We start from the raw sequence: 18,912 nt of genomic DNA on the forward strand, positions 1-18,912 counted from the left end.
AGTGATGTGACACTCTTTCTCTCTCCAAGCTATTCAATACATTAAACTTGCAATTCATTCATATAGTGACTTGGGTAGCCTGCACCCTTTCTGTGATGAGCATGTTTTTATTTCTGTATCAAAACTGATTTTGATATATTTTGGGGACACATAAAGACAAAAATGCCAGACTGATATAACTAACTTAATATCTTAAGTACTGTATAAAATGCCCCATTAAATGTTATATAATGAGAGAGTGTTGAATGTGTATGTATGGAGTTTACTATGCTAACTAGGTTGTTGCATGGAACTCTGTAATCAATAAATATTCAGATTACTGTGATTATTGATTGGTTGAATTGTTTAATTTATCTTGTTTATTTATTTTTGTTTTTCTGTTGCTGTTGTAACACCTTAATTCCCTCTTTGGATCAATAAAGGAATTTTAAGTCTAAAAAAAATGAAACTTTTGAAATATTTAGTAGTTTATACACACACACACACACACACACACACACACACATTAAAGAAAAAAAAAACAATATAATATTTTAAAAGAACTGCTTCACGAACTGCTGTTAATCACTATTATTTTTTTGTTAATATTTAAATACATTTTTCTGCAAAATCATGTCACATGGTGCCAAAAAGATGCACAAACCTATATATATATTATATACTAAATGACATCATATCAGAGAAAGAGCCCATTCAGACCCTCAATATTAATTTGCGTCATCAAAATAATTGACCCTTTTAGGACAGGATGAGGTTAGTTCAGGTTGTAAAATGTGATGTTGGGCAGACAGTCACTTACTCCATTTCCAAATGAATCAGCCTATTGAACGAACCGACTAAATGAATAATTATAACAGTTATTGTCTGTTTGCATTTCACATTTAAAGCATAATTATTATTATTTTTGGGCATTTCACATTTACATATTCAAAATTGTATTTTTAAAACATTATTATAATGTTATCCAATTTTAACTGTAGTGTAAATGCATTCATGTGCAAATGTACCTAACAATTCATATGCAACTCCTATGCCACTTTGGCAATGCAAAAATGTGTTTGTCAATACTAATTTCATTTGATTGTTAACAGTTCTATAATGCTTTATTATAAAAATAAAATGTATTGATTGTTTATGTACTTTGACCAAATATATTTGTGCATTTAATAAGGTTAGAAAAATGCATGTTATTTAAAGTAAAAATGCCTCTGAAAATCCATTAAAGGTGACAAATATCAGGCTTTAAAGTTATTTTACTGCGGTTAACCAACCATTGTGCAGAATATGAAGAATATGAAAAGGTTTGGGTGTCAGCTGTCCATGACATGCCTAAACATGCTCAACTCAAAAACACACTCAACAAAATATTGCCTAATTATCATTATTAACAAACACCCAGAAAATAGCAATGTTATATATGCTATTTTATAACAATATTATATGTTATCTTTCTTGTAAATACCACATAAGTATTGTCATTCAATTTAAACTTTCTTTGAAAATAGTATAACGTTTAAAATAACATGAACTTGGGAGTTAATGTGAGCATCTTAAAAAAAAATGCATGTGCAAAGTCAAAACCAATGAAAGCTATAAGCAGAGAAAAGATTTTCACATTGTTAATTTTGCTGACTCTTGTGATGAACCGAGAGTTCCACACATAATCATTTGAACCCAATAATATATATATTTTGTAATTTATACCGTGATGGCAAATTTGATATTATAGCACAATTGCTTCAGTCTTAAGTGTCACATGATCCTTCAGAAATCTAATAGTATAATTGTCTGTGCAAGAAACATTTCTTATTATTGTCAATATCGAAAACAGTTGTGCTGCTTAATATTTTAATATTTAATACATAGAACGGTAGTGTACTGTAGGGCTGGGCGGAATGACGTTACAGCGGAAATAAAGTGTCGTGTTTTTTTGCGGTATACAAATATACAAATATATCTGCACAATATAGCACTAAGTTATATACACCTTTGAGTGATAGGGAAGCATGCATGAATGAGAAAATAAGGGGTGGTGTGCACTTGATAGTTAAGAACTGATATACATATACCGAAAAAGCTCCTCTTCAAGATAAGCATGCAATCACGAAAACAGATCTCTTTCATGTTTTATTGTGCTTGATTAATCAAATATGCACACAATTATATCAAAATGTCCATTCATACAGTCAGTTATATGTTAAAAAAATATAAACAGTTGGATGGAAACCAGATGTCTATCGGTATATTGGATCCGTGCAGCGGCCTTCAAGGGACAGCAGTCTAATTTGCTCTCACTGCACAAATCACCCACTGCACAAAATAAAAATAGCTATGTCGAGATATAAACTCACCGGCCACTTTATTAGTTACACCTGTTCAATTGCTTGTTAAAACAAATTGCTAATCATCAAATCACATGGCAGCAACTCAATGCATATAGGCATCCAGATGTGGTGAAGATGATTTGCCAAAGTTCAAACCGAGCATCAGAACGGGGAAGAAAGAGGATTTAAGTGACTTTGAACGAGGAATGGTTGTTGGTACCAGACAGGCTGGTCTGAGTATTTCAAAAACCGCTGATCTACTAGGTTTTTCATGCACAACCATCTCTAGAGTTTATAGAGAATGGTCCGAAAAAGAGAAAATGCCTTGATGTAAGACGTCAGAGGAGAATGGGCAGACTGGTTAGAAATGATAGAAAGGCAATAGTAACTCAAATAACCACTTGGTACAACCAAGGTATGCAGAATTGGACAGTTGAAGATTGGAAAATGTTATCTGGTCTGATGAGTCTTTATTTCTGCTGCGACATTCAGATGGTAGGGTGAGAATTTGTAATGGTGTGGGGGATATTTTCTTGGCCCCTTAGTACCAAATGAGCATTGTTTAAACACCACAGCTTACCTGATTATTGTTGCTAACCATATCCATCTCTTTATGACTACAGTGTACCCATCTTCTGATGGCTACTTCCAGCAAGATAATGCACCATGTCACAAAGCTTAAGTCATCTCAGACTGGTTTCTTGAACATGACAATGATTTCACTTTACTAAAATGGCCTCCACAGTCACCAGATCTCAATCCAATAGAGCATCTTTGGGATGTGGTGGAACAGGAGATTTTTGTCATACCACCCACTCTTAACTTTCTGCATATAACTGGAATCACAATATGCAGTTATTCAAGCCATCTCTGGTATTTTCATAATAATTAAGTATATTTATAATTCTTTGCCAATCAACATAGCCTTTTTTTTTTTTTTTTTTTTGAGTATATAAACTCTGTTTTTGGAATAACCTGGGCCCGGTTCCCTGATAACGCTCACTCTTAGCGCGCTAAGAAGACCTCGAAAAATATATCTTACCAAAGTTGTTTATGTTCCTAAGTGTGTTCCCCGAAGTGTCCCTTAGGAAGCTTCTTAACACCTGCCTCTTAAGTCCGACGTTACAAGAGCGCTGTCCAAAGTGAGGGTGCTGAATTAGTTGGCATCGATTGCTCAGGAATCAATTTTTCACTTCACGCAAAGGTGCAATACAGTGTTAAGAAAGAAAACACGTTCTATGCAAATTAAACATTCCTCAAATGATTACGGTAACATTTATTTTAACATAGTTTAAGTTATCAGTAGAATATGGACTATAAATTAAATTATGAAATGGTCCGTAATATGTTCACACGATATGTTGTGATGGTTAGACAAACTGGGGATCCCTCGCTAATCATCCACCCTCCTTATCCCGTTGTGCCACTTGTGCCACTTCTTCGACTTCAAAAAATTATGTAATACACTTTTAGATTAATGGTAAGGTACTTTACAATCAGAATTGATTGGCAAGCAGCTGCAGTTACTTCTGTTTAATGCGGTATTGATTGCCATTGGTTAATGTTTTCAATAAAAAGCAACCTATCTACAATGAACAGACAGAGCGAGAGTTAGAGACAGAATATGCAAAGTAAAAAAGGGCACCAAGCTTCTCGTCAGAGGAAGTTTAAGTTTTGCTGGACCTTGCCACCAGATCAGAGATCACGACCTCGATGAAGCTCTCTGTAGCAAAAAAAAAAAAAAAAAAAAAAAAAAAACGTAGCGCTGCAAGCAGCTGAACTTCAGGGCTTAAAGCAAAATTCCGCCTCATTGGCCTGGCAAGCGCAGGTCTGAGAAGGTCCAATCCGCTCCATAATGATCTGTCTTGGGAGGCAATTTTTTTTATGTATAACCACGTCAGGAAAAATGTCAAAAGGGCTTAAGTTTTTCCGAATAAAAAAATTGACATGGACTAACCGGCTCCACGTCCGGCTCCATCTTTGATTCAATACAAGGACACGTTGGATCGCTGCTATGGTCGCTTACTGGACACCACAATGCTTACGCATTTATAGATCTAGCCATTTAGAGCCAAATTGTTTGCCAGATTTTAATTATCAAAAGTGATTGCCAATTCGCTTTAATTACATTACGAAATACGTTCATTACCACCATATTAGTTCTGATACCACATTAAGTCAACTTCATAAATAGGCCTGTATCCATTGCGGACATATTTTATTATTAGTCTTACAATGTCCATGACATAAAATCATTGTTGACCACAACATTGTCAACATACCATAGTTTGACTTGTACTGCGCTGCACTGGTTTCTAAAGACTGCTGTACAATAGCGTCTTGAGCTCAAACAACACTAAGAGAGAGCTTACGAATGGTCCAGACCAACCTTACAAAGTATGACTTACAGATGATATACTTAGCGAACGAACGTGTCAGGAATCATGCCATAACATTAAGAGAGAGGTTAAGGAATAGGTTAAGAACTACTTAGCGATAAGAACGTTTTGGGGAACCGGGCCCAGTTCGTTTTATACTACAGTTACTCTTAGAAGTTTAGATTTCTCAATTCTTAGTTTAAAGGGCTAGTCCCCCCCCCCCCCCCCCCCCAAAAAAAAAAAAACTAAAGTAAAATAAAATAAATAAAATAAAATAAAATCACCATTTACCTACCCTCATATCATATAAAGCAATAGTGTCTCTTCAGAAAAGTTGGATTAGACCGCTTGATTCATATAGAATCATTGTATAAGCATCAAAGTTTAGATGGAATTGACTTTAATCTGTGGAATTATCTGAATGGCATAAGCCATTTGCTATGTAACTATGTGAAATGTTACACTTTCACTTTATTCACAAGTCTACGTTCCATAATAGTAGCTTTCAGTCTATTGAATGGGAGTCTTGTTGGGTCATTCAATCATCCATCTGCCTTATCCAACTCCCTGTACACAACAAGACAGTCATAAGAGTTCACCCATCAAGTGAAGGGTTAATGCTCTGCCAACTAGCAAATTACAAGCAGGAGCCAAAAGATAACACAATACAATAAATCACAAACGTCTACATTTTAAACAGAATCCAACACCTGACCATTGCACAATGCCAAAAGCTACAGTACAGACAGCAGATTCCAATAGAAGATGCATGGGATTAGCATGCTCCGTTTCCTCCACACACTCCAGTTGTGTATATTTAAGTTCCTTTTAAAAACTGCCCATTTTATCTGACTGGTTCATTCAATAAGGACTGTACCAACAAGATTATAATAACACCAATGGATACAAATACAAACCTTGGTTTAACTAAACACAACATCATGTAAATCATACATATCACATTACAGATCCCTTAAATAAAAGCCACAATTAAATGAAACAGTAGTAAAAAAAAATATAGATATATATATATTTTTTTTTCATAAATAAAACATTAACTTGATCCCCAACACTGGCACCAGAACGAATTACCTCTTCAACAAATATTTATCCGTTACCAAACTTCCATTCATGAAACTGGAAATGAACATGGGAATTTCATAACATTTAGATTTTTGCATTTTCAAACTTACATTGTTGTCCAAACACTGATTTTAGGGTAACATTCAATGGTATGAATTATATCTTAATTAACAAGCTCTTTTAAAACCAAATGTCTGAAGATAACTCTTTATTTGCCACACAAAGTGTAAGAATTTGTCTTCCCACTTACCAGTTAAAATAACATACCAGAGTTAAAAAGAGGAAGCAAGACAGTGTTTGGTGGCTTGACACCTGCAGGTAAAATAAATAAATAAATAAAACAAATATATAAACCTTTTCATTTTGTGTATTTGAGTAGATCTTAAAAATACAGCTAGAAGACTGGCACTTGAAAGTAACTTGGACAAATAATTGATGTTATGAATCGCTGCAGTTTTCAGTAGAAATTAGCACAAGAGGCCTAATTTTAGCACAATTCCTGGAGGAATATTATGTCATATATTCAAAACGATTTTAACATGCTGCAAGATTTCAAAACTGATACTTTTGAAAGTTAGAGTCACACATGTCCAGCTTCATATGCATGGGTTTTCATATGTAGTAGGTTTGTTTGGCAGCTCACACAGTATGGAGTTGCACTTGAGTAGTGAAAAGCTTTGGTATTAATCCTGCGAAACTATGCTTCGACAAAAGTTCAAGCCTGCATATAAGGAGATCAAATGGCACGGTTGCATCAAAAATTGTCATACAAATTTTTATATAAGTTTTGCATTTGTTACCTCTATAGGGTAGGTTTTGGGTTGGGCTTGGTGTATAGGGGATATTTCCAACACGAAAGATCATACATTTTTAGCTACGCTGCCTGGATATTTGAATTATGAACCGCGGCAATACATGCCTGAAGCAACTAAATAAAAACAAAGCAAAACGTGCCTATATCAATGTAAAAAAAACATACCAGGGTCACGTATTGAACCGATGGTTTAGAGCCACTAACATGACATTTCGCTTTGAAACTGCGATGGAACGTGCAGTAAGGTACGTAAAATGTATTTAGAGACATGTATTTTAAATGAACTAAAATAAAACAGATGTGGTGCACATTGCGTTCCCAAATGCATGTATTACTCACACATAAAAAAGCAATTGCCGAGAATGAGTTTGTAAGAATATACTGTGAACCAAGTCACTCTGAAACACTGTATTATAAGCTTCATGCAAGTAAATGAACACAGTGCTGCTCTTCACTCTAAAGCATGCATTGCGACTGAATCTATACTTCTTTAATTAAATTGCAGGCTTTAATAATAACAATTTGATAAGATATATATCACCATTTCAGTTTTATTTTCATTGGAGAGGTCAAGAAATCAAAGATGAACAAAATAAGAGGTTACTTTTCAATAAAAAACACATATTGCCGGTATCAGAACTCCCCAGTTTGAAATATGAACTATTCTTTTCTACCCTTCTGAAATACCTGAAGTTGAAATCATGAGAATCGTGAAAAAAATTACCATATGTGAGGTGCATACTGACCAAATCATGTCTGTACAACAATCAAAAGAAGAGTGATACTGCTGTCAGATAAAGACGTTGAGTTTAACAGTCAAATTCAAGATGTTGTTCTATCAGTGGAAGTAAAGAAACTGCACCTCCAAAAACTTAGCCTTCCTTCAAAGCCTATCGTTTGAGTGTTGATAATAAAATCAGTAAATACCTGTGTACATACAGCCTCTAATGTAATACGACAGTAATAAAAGGAATTTTAAAACTGTGTACTGAAAATAAAGCACTTAATTGAGCAAAAACAATTACCATGTTGAAACAGATTGTTGCAATTGCTGTGGTTGTGCAGTTTCAGATTCTTATGACTCCAGCCATGCATGGCTCTGTCACAGCACTTGTCATGCTGAGTATCAAAATGCACAACATGCTGTGAAGGAAGGTGTGGATATGATGAATGATCATTTGGTAAAATTACCTTTTTAGTTGCAAAGAAAATGGCCAAACTTTATAAACTAACCTCGAGAAAAATCTGAAACTGCATGACTGCTTAAATGTCAATGTTGCGTTTAATTATACTTAACTTTTCACTAACTCACCATCATTTGGGAACCCCTGCATTATAGAACAGCATTGCAAGACACATTTCACAAATAATAAAGCCCAGAACAGCCAACAGACTTAACCTTTTAGAAAGGATCAGAATTGTGCGAACTACTTCCATTAATGTACTGTATTAGTGCCTTACATGTCTTATACAGTGTGTCTTTGGTTATTTATTTAACAGAGTACTCAGTTACTAAAGCGCCTTGAGCTGTAAAAGTAAGAGCAAAGGCCAAAGTGGGTCAGGCCAAAGCTGATATCACTCCTCTTCTCTAGAAACAAATCTAAGGACTGTAAACTGTTTGGTAAGGACAGGGTTTGTCACGATATGTCTCACATAATGACAACAAGCAGTAGAGGCCATGTTTCAAACATGAAGCGATACTGTTCATGTCCAGAACTATGTGAATGTATCCAAAAGGGACAAAGATAATCCTCAATTTAATTTAGCCCTATTTCATATTTAGTTTTACTGAAAATATATGTATTGCTTATTTAATTTAATCTTAACAGTTGCATTGTTACTGTACAGTTTCTTTTTGTACACAAAATGTAATATATTAACCTAAAACTTTAATTTCATATTAATTAAAAACTTTTTATATTCTCAATATATTTAGAGAGCTTGTTGTTTTCGCATGTTGTAGCTAGTCAACTGCAGCCTTCTACCCTTTGAATCTGTATCTTAAAGAGATGTAGTGTGGTGACCTCTGCAAATCTTGACCTCTGCAAGCCCGATGCATCTCATACATCATTCAGAAACACCAAACTGGTGAGATCTTTAAGTCTGGCAAACAAATGGCACATTTAGAGCAACAGCACTCATAAATGCACCAAATGCATCCACTTCAAATCATATTGTAATTATTTACGGATCTGCTTCAAATGAATAAATTAAAAACAACATGCGCAGCAAGTTAATCAAACAATGAAGCAAAATCACTGAATTAAATGGCTGAATATTTCATCCATTAATCAAAGAGGATGAATACAGAAAGTTCTTACAGACTAAAATAGGAGAAAACTGCTGAGGCTTAAAGGTACACCTTTCTTATTTGATTTACTGTCACCACACACTTTAACCATTAAACAAAAAGCCAACTAAACAGAACAAGGAAACGCTGCTTACTTACAAGTACACACTCACACATATGAAGTCAAGACAGCAATTCCCAGAGGTGGTGGTGATAGTATTACACAACATTCAGACTGAGCATCCAAACTCTCAGCATGCTCTTCAAATTCCTACACACACACACACACACACACACGCAGAGAGAGAGAGAGAGAGAGAGTTAGAGTGAAAACATGCCCCGGCACTCCAGCAAAGCACTAAATGGGATCCAGTGAGGAGACATTAAAGCCTCTCACTGGGATAGGAGGTTCACTAAACCTTTGACAAAGATTCACATAAAGCCTGATCCGCCAAGCTATTCACAAACCATTAAAGAATAGTCCGGAAAGAGCTGGAATTCATGCCTATTCAACTCAGCACATCAGAACAACACTGACATGAAAACACAGTCTGGAGAGACTTTGCCACTGAGCTATTTGACTGAAAACGCAATCCTTGAAATCATGTTTTCCTCTTATAATCATTCATAAACAAAACAGTGTGATTTGATGAGCAGTCATGTAGGAACCTGCTTTGATTAGTGATTGAAGCATGCAGCATGCTAACGGTGAAAATCCTCTTAGTATAAAGAAGACTATTGTCTTAAGTGCTAATGCTGACTTATAGGGTCGGCAGATGAACAGCGATTGCATTGTGCTGAGAAAAAACACAAATGCTTGTTGATAAAACACAGCATGTGTTGCAAGTCACAATCACATGAGACTATTTTTATTTTTATACTCAATTTGATGACTAACGAGTGGAGTATAATGATTTTTCTTAGTGCTTTGTGTCATTTTGTGGTCTGTTTGGCCTGAATATTGTAGCCTACTTAATGCTTTCTACCACCATATGGCATGTAGAAAGTACAAACATAGCCTTAATAACAGTACAGTATGTCTCAGTACAGCTGAACATACATAATGACATTTACAGACAAACAAAAGCAAAGTGTAGACAATGGGCACAAAGTTCTATACTTTTTGAATATAATGTGTACACTGCAATGTAAACGTTGTACAGAAAGGCACCTTAGAACTAGCAATGATGACACAAGTTGTTGGAGTAACAAGGAGGGGAAACTGATTTGAGAATGCTATTATACAACAGTTCAATAAACAAAAGGTTAATTTGGAGCTACATATGTTTTAGCTGCAAAATTGCCAGTTACTTTACTTACTTTTGCGATGAATATTGTTTAATATGGAGCAGCAGTGGAAATCGCATACTAATGGTTACATTTTTAAATGATTCAGAGTTCTTAAACCAGTTCTTGGTTAAGTAAATGATTCAAATGATTCATTCATAATACTTTTACTCAACAAGGACACATTAATTGAACAGGAACAGTGATAGATAGAAGATACTGTAGATGGATAGATAGACAGACAGATAACCTATATTGTACCAGGACACTGCTTCTGAGTTCCAAAGATTTGTCAACTTCGACATGTTACCAGTGTCACTGCAAACAAAACCCCAGCCTGCTGTGACAGCTGCCTTTTGACCTTTGTCTGGAGCAAACATACTCATTCATTCAAAATGATTCATCGTACTACAAACCTAACTCATTATCTTTACAACGGAGGTTTTACAACATCATTTAAATATTTAAACAACACTAACAAAGCTTTAAAAATGCCAGAAAGGAGGTAAAGGCAATCGACAACTAAGCCCTGACACAGAAACATTCATTCATTAGATGCCACAAAATAAAAACACCTGTAATTAGAAGCAGTATGTCGGCCCACAGCTAGATGACCTGTATGTCTTACAACCACAGTGTTAGAGTTACTTTAGGACACCTGTCACGTACGAAACCCATTTTGAGAGATTTGTCATGTTGCGGTTATTCGTGTTGGCTGGTTTTGTGTGTAAAAAGTTTGAGGCTTTTGGACAAGTCACAACCCATACACACATTCCCACTCTCTCTCTCTCTCTCTCTCTCTCTCTCTCTCTCTCCCATGTCCTTTCTTTCTGTTTTTTTACTACTATATATGAACAAGCTACATTTACACTGAATTTATTTGACCAAAAGTACAATAAAATCAATAAAAAATGTGAAATGTTTTTACAATTTATAATAATGGTTTTCTGTTTGAATATATCATAAAATCTCATTAATTCCAGTGATGCAAAGTTAATTTTTAAAGCATCATTACTTCGGTTTCTGAATCATTCAGAAATTATTCTAATATGCTGATTTTACAGTTTAAGAAACATGTTGAATAGAAAGTTCAGAAGAACAGCATTCATTTGAAACTGAAATATTTTGTAACAATATAAACAAATATAAACAATGCAAACAAATCAAGAGTAATTAGCAGACCTTACAGCTACTGTTCATGAGACGACAAATCAGTCTAGAATCCTGCATTTAGCTCAAACATTAACTGCATTTTTTGGGAGACAAAGAGGGGTGTTGAAAGGCACATGTGTGTATCTGGATGAACATGTGATTTGCATGTAGAAACATGCAAGTGATTTCTATGTCAGCTTTCATACATTTTTTTTTTGTTTTGTTTTGTTTACCTGTAACATTCTTTCCCCATTAGATTAATCAGCATGTGCTTGTTTGCTTCCAAAATTCCAAAGTTACATTGACATACCAGATGTTTTATAAAACACTTTTAATATAAAGGAAGAAATCACACAAAAAGTGACACTTTCTTTATATTATACTAAGAAGCAAAATACGGTAACATATTTTGCACAAAATGCACAAGATGCAAAACAGACAGATCCACTTACCTTTGATATCCTCGCCTTCTCACGCTGCTGTTCCTGTGACCTGCACTAATACAGTCGGACCAAACAAGAATGAACTCCACTCGGAGCACAAACACTCATATACAGAATGACAAACTCTGACAGTTTACAGAAAGCTAGAGCCAGTAATACCAGAAGTAGGGAGGTGACTCCAAGGCTAAACAAACACAGAGACATGGCAAGTCAATGGGAAGCATGTGGATACATATCCTGATTCTAGAAAACCCATTTCTAAAGAATATCACTGAATCATAAAAAGCCTTAGTGGCTTACACAATCGGGCAGCATGCGGAAAACAAGTCCATTCAATTCAATTTCATTCAGTCTGACATGATAACCAATGAGACTTTATTCAAAGTTATTAATGGCTCTCTTCATCTTACAATGGAGTGAATGTTTTAAATATCGGGATAGGAGAACAGACATCCCAGTTTCATGAGGTGTGTCCCATTATTCCATCAGTTTGCTAAATCCAATCATAATGGAACATTTTCCAGATGTTAGGCTCACTAATCTACTCGCTGTCCCTCCAAATAGAATAATATTGCAAGAGATCACAGCAAAATAAATATATAAAAAAATAATACAGTACATGAAAGTTACATAAGATTACAGAAATATAAAACTTTTTTTCAGTTTTAGTATAAATAATATATTAAAAGCAATTTACTATGCACTTACTAATACTAATATATTTAAATCAAGTAAGTTATTCTTATATTTTTTTATATTGTCAAATAATTTTTAGAAGTTAAAATAATTGTGAAATTAATGCCTAACATAAGAAAAAACTTGCGATACTCATATGAGTCCCACAGTAGAATGCATCTTAATCACATGAATGGAAAAACAAAATGCAAATGCCAACATTTTAAAGTGCCATTTATTCATTCATACTGATAAACCACAAACAAAACGATGCCAGACAACAGAAGACATGAACTTATAAATGCAGGTCATACAAAATTATAAGGTTAACACTTTAAACAGCCTTAATCCCAAAAACAAATAAAGATCTTATATTTCATAACATTTCATTAAAAGAAATGCCTATGTTTTATTTTTTAAGGACATTTATGTTAACTTTTTCTACAATAAACCATTTACTAGTACTGTGTTTGGTCACCAATTTGTGTCCGAATTAAATCTGGATACTAAAGCAAAACTGTAAAAAAAAAAAAAAAAAAAAAAAAAAAAAAAAAAGGCTATGCTACATCACAGTTCTAACAACACAATTAAAACTGTCTGTATTACATTACTACAGTATATTAATTTGTGTGCTATTTCTCCTAAATGGCCATAACTGCTGCCAATTTCACATTCACATACAATTTAGTCAACACTGCATTTTTAATACTACGTGGAAAATTCTGAAAAATTAAAAATTAAAATTAAAATTAAAATTAAAAATTAATTTTCTATCAGCTAGCAGTCATTTAGGATGGCGTGATGGAGAGATGATGGGGATGAAAAAAGGAGATAGGAGGGGAGGGAACTCTTAATCTGTGCCTCACAGTAATGCAGTGAAAGTTTGGAAGTATCTGGGACAGACAGGAAGAGAGTGACGGAAACTTCCATTCATCTCGCTACCATTCAGAAACATCCTGGGCTGTCAGCATTCCTGCACAGCACCTTGTCTGCTTTAATCATTTTAATAATACACAGACAGAGAAGAGGAGAATCTCTTAAGCAACCGTCACATTTCCATACTATTGTACCCAAGTCCACATTAAGATGCAGAGATATCGCAGTTTTAGGAGAGAAAAAAGACACTTGAAAATTAGATAATAAGCTACTATACAAAGTCAAATCATGTTAGAATATGAAATGTATTGTATTATAAAAAACATACTGCAAAATATGAGTAATTAATTGATATTATAAACCTTAGACCAAACAAGAAAATGAACAAAAACTAAGGTTTATTTTAAGAGATTTGGAAGGACTAATTAAAGCAATAGCTCACCCAAAAATTTTAAACCGAATGATTCGAATGATTCGTTCGCAAACCGGATATCACTACACTGCAGTGATAGCGCTCACAACAGACCCGGAAGAGAAGACAATTCTGAATAAAGTTGCAGTCTTTGTTATTTTGGGACCAAAATGTATTTTCGATGCTCAAAGAAATTCTAACAGACCCTCTGATGTCACATGGACTACTTTGATGATGTTTTTCTTACCTTTCTGGACATGGAAAGTATACCGTACATACACTTTCAATGGAGGAACAGAGAGCTCTCGGACTAAATATAAAATATCTTAAACTGTGTTCCGAAGATAAACTGAGGTCTCACGGGTTTGGAACGACATGAGAGTCATTATTGACATAATTTTGGGTGAACTATCCCTTTAAGATTTAACTTCAAACCATTGCTTTTGGACAAAATATGTGTCCATAATATATAATAATGCTTCCCAAAGTGGAAAAGGTCCATGCCCTGTTGTCCTCTCAAATCAAATTGGTGAGAAAGTGATGTAATGCTAAATTTCTCCAAATCTGTTCTGATGAAGAAACAATCTTGGATGGCCTGAGGGTGAGAACATTTTCATGAAATTTTAACTTTTGGGTCAACTATTCTTTTAACAAATCAACACCAAAAACTTTATTTATTATATAAATGGGAATGTACAATCTGATTTGGCCTATTTCCAAATATAATCAGTATCAGATTTGGTACTGTGCAACACCATAATATTAAATATGTGAATACATGTACAGATTAAGATCTGTATTAGTACCAATATCTTCTAAAAACTTCTATGTGAAGGAAATCAAAATGTTTAATTAAACATTAATTGAAACTGGAGCAGATACTTTTATTTGATAACAGACACACATTACTTACAGACAAGAATGCGAACTTTTAAAACAGAAATATCAGATCTGGCTTAAGGTTATGAAACCTGACTCTTTAAAAGAAACTCTTGGTTTCATTTCATCATTGTCTGTGTACACAAAACAAGACTGACTGAGAAATGAATGTTCCCTCTCAAATTGGAACTCTATGCTTTGTAAGCAGCGTTCGGTATTAGAGACTGGTTATAAATGTGTCATCTATTTCGGATCATTTACTAAGTAGCAGGTTTGTTGTAGGATTGTAGGCTCTCTGCGGGCCTCTTATTTGAGAGACTTGTCATGCTGAGGCCTCTACACCTAGAGCTAGGCTTGGTATTGGCTAGGTAGTATGGAGTGCTGCTAGGCCACCTCGCATTAAGAGGTGTTATATTTAGGCCTCCATTCTGCAGTGCTTCACGAGCCAGTTGGCTCTTAATGTTACACTCTCTTGAGCCTTCTTGGATACTGTCCTCCATGGCCGGACTTACTATTGGGCTTGAGTGGGCTGCAGTCCATGGGCCCCGCCTTTGCCTGTTTACATTTATTTGATTTGTTTGTTGTATGCCTGTTAGAATTCTGAAATACTCAAATGTTCGCAACTCATTACTTGCAATATTAATTTTCTACTAAAGTTTATGCCCATCTGAGTTTTGAGTGCTCTCTCTCATCTTACTGCCATTACACATAGAGGGGAAGAAATGTCATCAAAATTATTTTAAATAAAAAAAATAGCAATTTAATGAGTTTCTGTTTTTATAACATAGTCATGCCTATGATATAGGATGGGCATATCAGTACAAGTTCCTGCCCTGCAGGCTGTCCCTGTCTCCTTGTGTCTTCACGATAGTCGTGGAGGAGGCTCTTGTTCCCCTCAGAGAGCAGGGTGTTAGCATTCTCAACTATCTAGATTATTGGCTGATTCTAGCACAATCTCGGGATCAGTTGTGCGAGCACTCACCGGGTCCAAGTTGCCAAACCCTCTGGTTATAATATTTTTACACTAGCCTGTTGCCAAACCCTCACCCCGTGGTCAGATATTGCGTTTCTCCGAGCAGGGGTGCCCCTAGAGCAGATGTCCAGGCATGTTGTGGTTAACACGGATGCCTCCACCACTGGCTGGGGGACCACGTACAATGGGCATGCAGTCTCAGGGGTTTGGTTGGGCCCGCAGCTGCAGTGGCACATCAATTGCCTAGAGTTGTTAGCAGTGCACCTTGGCTTGAACCATCTCAAAGGTCAGTTACAAGGCAAGCATGTGTTGGTCCAAATGTAAAACACAGTGACTGCTGTGTACATCAACCGACAAGGTGAACTGCGCTCCCGTTGCATGTCACAACTCACCCGCCACCTCCTCTTTTGGAGTCGGAACATTGTGAGGTAACTTTGTGCCATTCACATTTCAGGCCTGCTCAATCGTACAGCCGATGAGCTGTCTCAAGCAATGCTCCCGGGAGTATGGCGACTCCATCCCCTGATGGTCCAGCTGATTTGGAGATGGTTCGGAGCCGCTCATGTAGACCTGTTTGCTTCTCCAGAGACCTCTCACTGCCAGCTGTTCTCCAGCACGGACACACTGGCACACAGCTGGTCGCGGGGCCTACGCAAGTATGCATTTCCCCCAGTGAGCCTTCTCGCATAGACACTGTGCAAAGTCCGGGAGGACGAGGAGCAAGTCTTGCTAGTGGCGCCATATTGGCTTACTCTGACCTGGTTCCCCGAACGAGTGCTCCTCGCGGCAGCCCCTCCTTTGCTGATTCCTCTGAGGAACGATCTACTGACTCAGAGACGGGGCACACGTCCAGGCCTTTAGAAACTCCATGTCTGGACCCTGGACGGGATGCGGAGGTTCTTGGTGACCTACCCCAGGAGGTAATGAACACCATCACTTCGGCAAGAGCACTGGCTGGATCGAAGGCTGTCTCCCTCCACCCTCAGAGTAAGCATGACCTCATCATCAGGTTCCTTAGAGGGGCCAGGAGGTTACTCTCTTGGGACCTGACTCTAGTGCTTAAATTACTACAGCAGGGCCCATTCGAGCCTTTGCATTCAGTTGAGCTAAAGTTTCTTTCATTGAAAACTCTGCTACTGCTTGCACTGGCCTCAATCAAGAGGGTAGGGAACCTGCATGCATTTTCAGTCAATGATTCGTGCCTAGAGCTTGGGCCGGCTGACTCCCAGGTAATCCTGAGGTCCCGGCCTGGCTACGTGCCCAAGGTTCCCACTCCACCCTTCAAATACCAAGTGTTGAACGTTCAAGTGCTGCCCCTGGAGGAGGCAGACCCAGCCCTGGCTTTACTCTGCCCTGTCCGAGCATTGAGATGCTAAGTAGACCGGACACAAAGCTTCAGGACCCCAGACCAGCTATCTGTCTGTTACGGAGGCCTGCAGAAGGGGAGCGCTGTCTCTAAGTAGAGGATGGCCCACTGGATTGTCCAGCGCCAGGCCTTCATCTATATTGAGACCAAAGTGGAACTCGTATGTTTATAGTCCACAGTATAGCCTTAGAACCCATGTTTCCCTGGCAGACTTCTGCCTTGCCAAGTGGGTTTTAAATCACCTCAAATTTCTCCATATACACCTAAACGCATAATATATGTGTAATTGCTCCCAAGACCTCCTTCGGGAAGGATGGGGCTTCTGCAGCATCCCTGTTCCAAGCAGAAAGGGTACGTTTTCCCAGTGTTATCCAATTTCACCCAGTTAGGTAGTGCTTTGACAATGGTGAGTGGAACCACTTGTATAATACAAGTACTTCCAAATAATACAAGTAGTAATAATAATACAGTACAGTGTTTTCTTTTCTCAATGAGAAAAATAAAAACATTACAGGAAGAGACCTGGTAACGTTAGCCTATAACCCGCTGTGTTTAGTCAAAGTCAGTACAACATCATCTTTTCTAGATTTTAGCCAAATGTAGGCTTTAACACTTTAAAGACATTAAAGTATTTTTTAAGATATTAAAAAAGTACTACTTGTTTTTATTTGATACTTTGTTGCTTTTTTAGAGTGAAAAAACAACAACATAAGTAGCCTATAGGCTAACATTCCATTTTATTACCCCTTTTACATTCAAAAATAACGTAGGCTAAAATGCCAGTAGGCTAAAGCACAATGTTTACAAACATTATTAGTTATTTGTTTCTCTCAATAATAAATCCTCTAAAGTTAAGGCTATGCGTTTCGGCTACAAAAACGTAAATGCAACATTTTTTTTTTTTTTTTTTTTTTTTAAGGTCTAACAGTTTCTTAGCTTTCTCATTCAGCACAAATTCAGCATCAAATGTTTAAATATTAGTGATTTTTCTGGATGCTAAGGCTAGGCTTTATACTTTCATGGAAGTAAAACATAATTTACATCAGCTATATCAGCATAGTAAGGCAATGGTCAGGCAGAGCGCAACAAATTTTGTACAACGGAGAAGTGTAACTTTTTTATCCTTGACTGCATTTTATTTTGATAATGAACAGGCTGCAACGTGCAAATATGTTGAGTGTGTGGTCATACCAACATTGGTTGGTTATAAAGATAGATAACAAGACATTATTCAAAACTGTTAAGTTTTGCAAAATAAAGAAAACTACTGTCTGCTGATGAGTTCACAGCTGAGCGGGCATTTCAGCATCACATTTACATAGACCGTGATGCAGATAATTGTCCTATTTAACACCTAAACTCTGGAATAACCTAGTTAACATTGTTTGGGAGGCAGACACACTCTTGCAGTTTAGATCTAGATTAAAGACCTATCTCTTTAAACTGGTTTACACATAACACACTAATATGCTTCTAATCCGTTAAAGGAGTTTTAGGCTGCATTAATTAGGTAAAACGGAAATGGGAACACTTCCGATAAGACACAATGTACTTGCTACATCATTAGAAGAATGGGATTTAACTGTCATTTTGCATTATTGACACACTGTTTTCCTAATGAATGTTCAGTTGCTTTGACACAATCTGTTTTGTTTAAAGTGCTAAATAAATAAAGGTGACTTGACTTTACTTGACTACATCTTTAATTGATTTTTCTGTACGTTTCTGCCATATGCACATAAACTGCCATTCACCACTGATAAGCTACTAAATATTGTAGAAATACAATTTTCTGTTGCTTTGCAAAGATTTGTATCATAAAAAAGATATAGTTGCACCTCAACTCTACAGTATGTATAAACTAAATATATATTGAAGCGTCTGTTCAGGAGTACGCTTGGAATGAAATATCAGACAGAGTGAACTTCTGTTCTTTTACCCGAAAACCTTCAATCCTATA

The sequence above is a fragment of the Carassius gibelio genome, chromosome A23, assembly GCF_023724105.1.
Source record: "Carassius gibelio isolate Cgi1373 ecotype wild population from Czech Republic chromosome A23, carGib1.2-hapl.c, whole genome shotgun sequence".
Lineage (NCBI taxonomy): Eukaryota > Metazoa > Chordata > Actinopteri > Cypriniformes > Cyprinidae > Carassius > Carassius gibelio.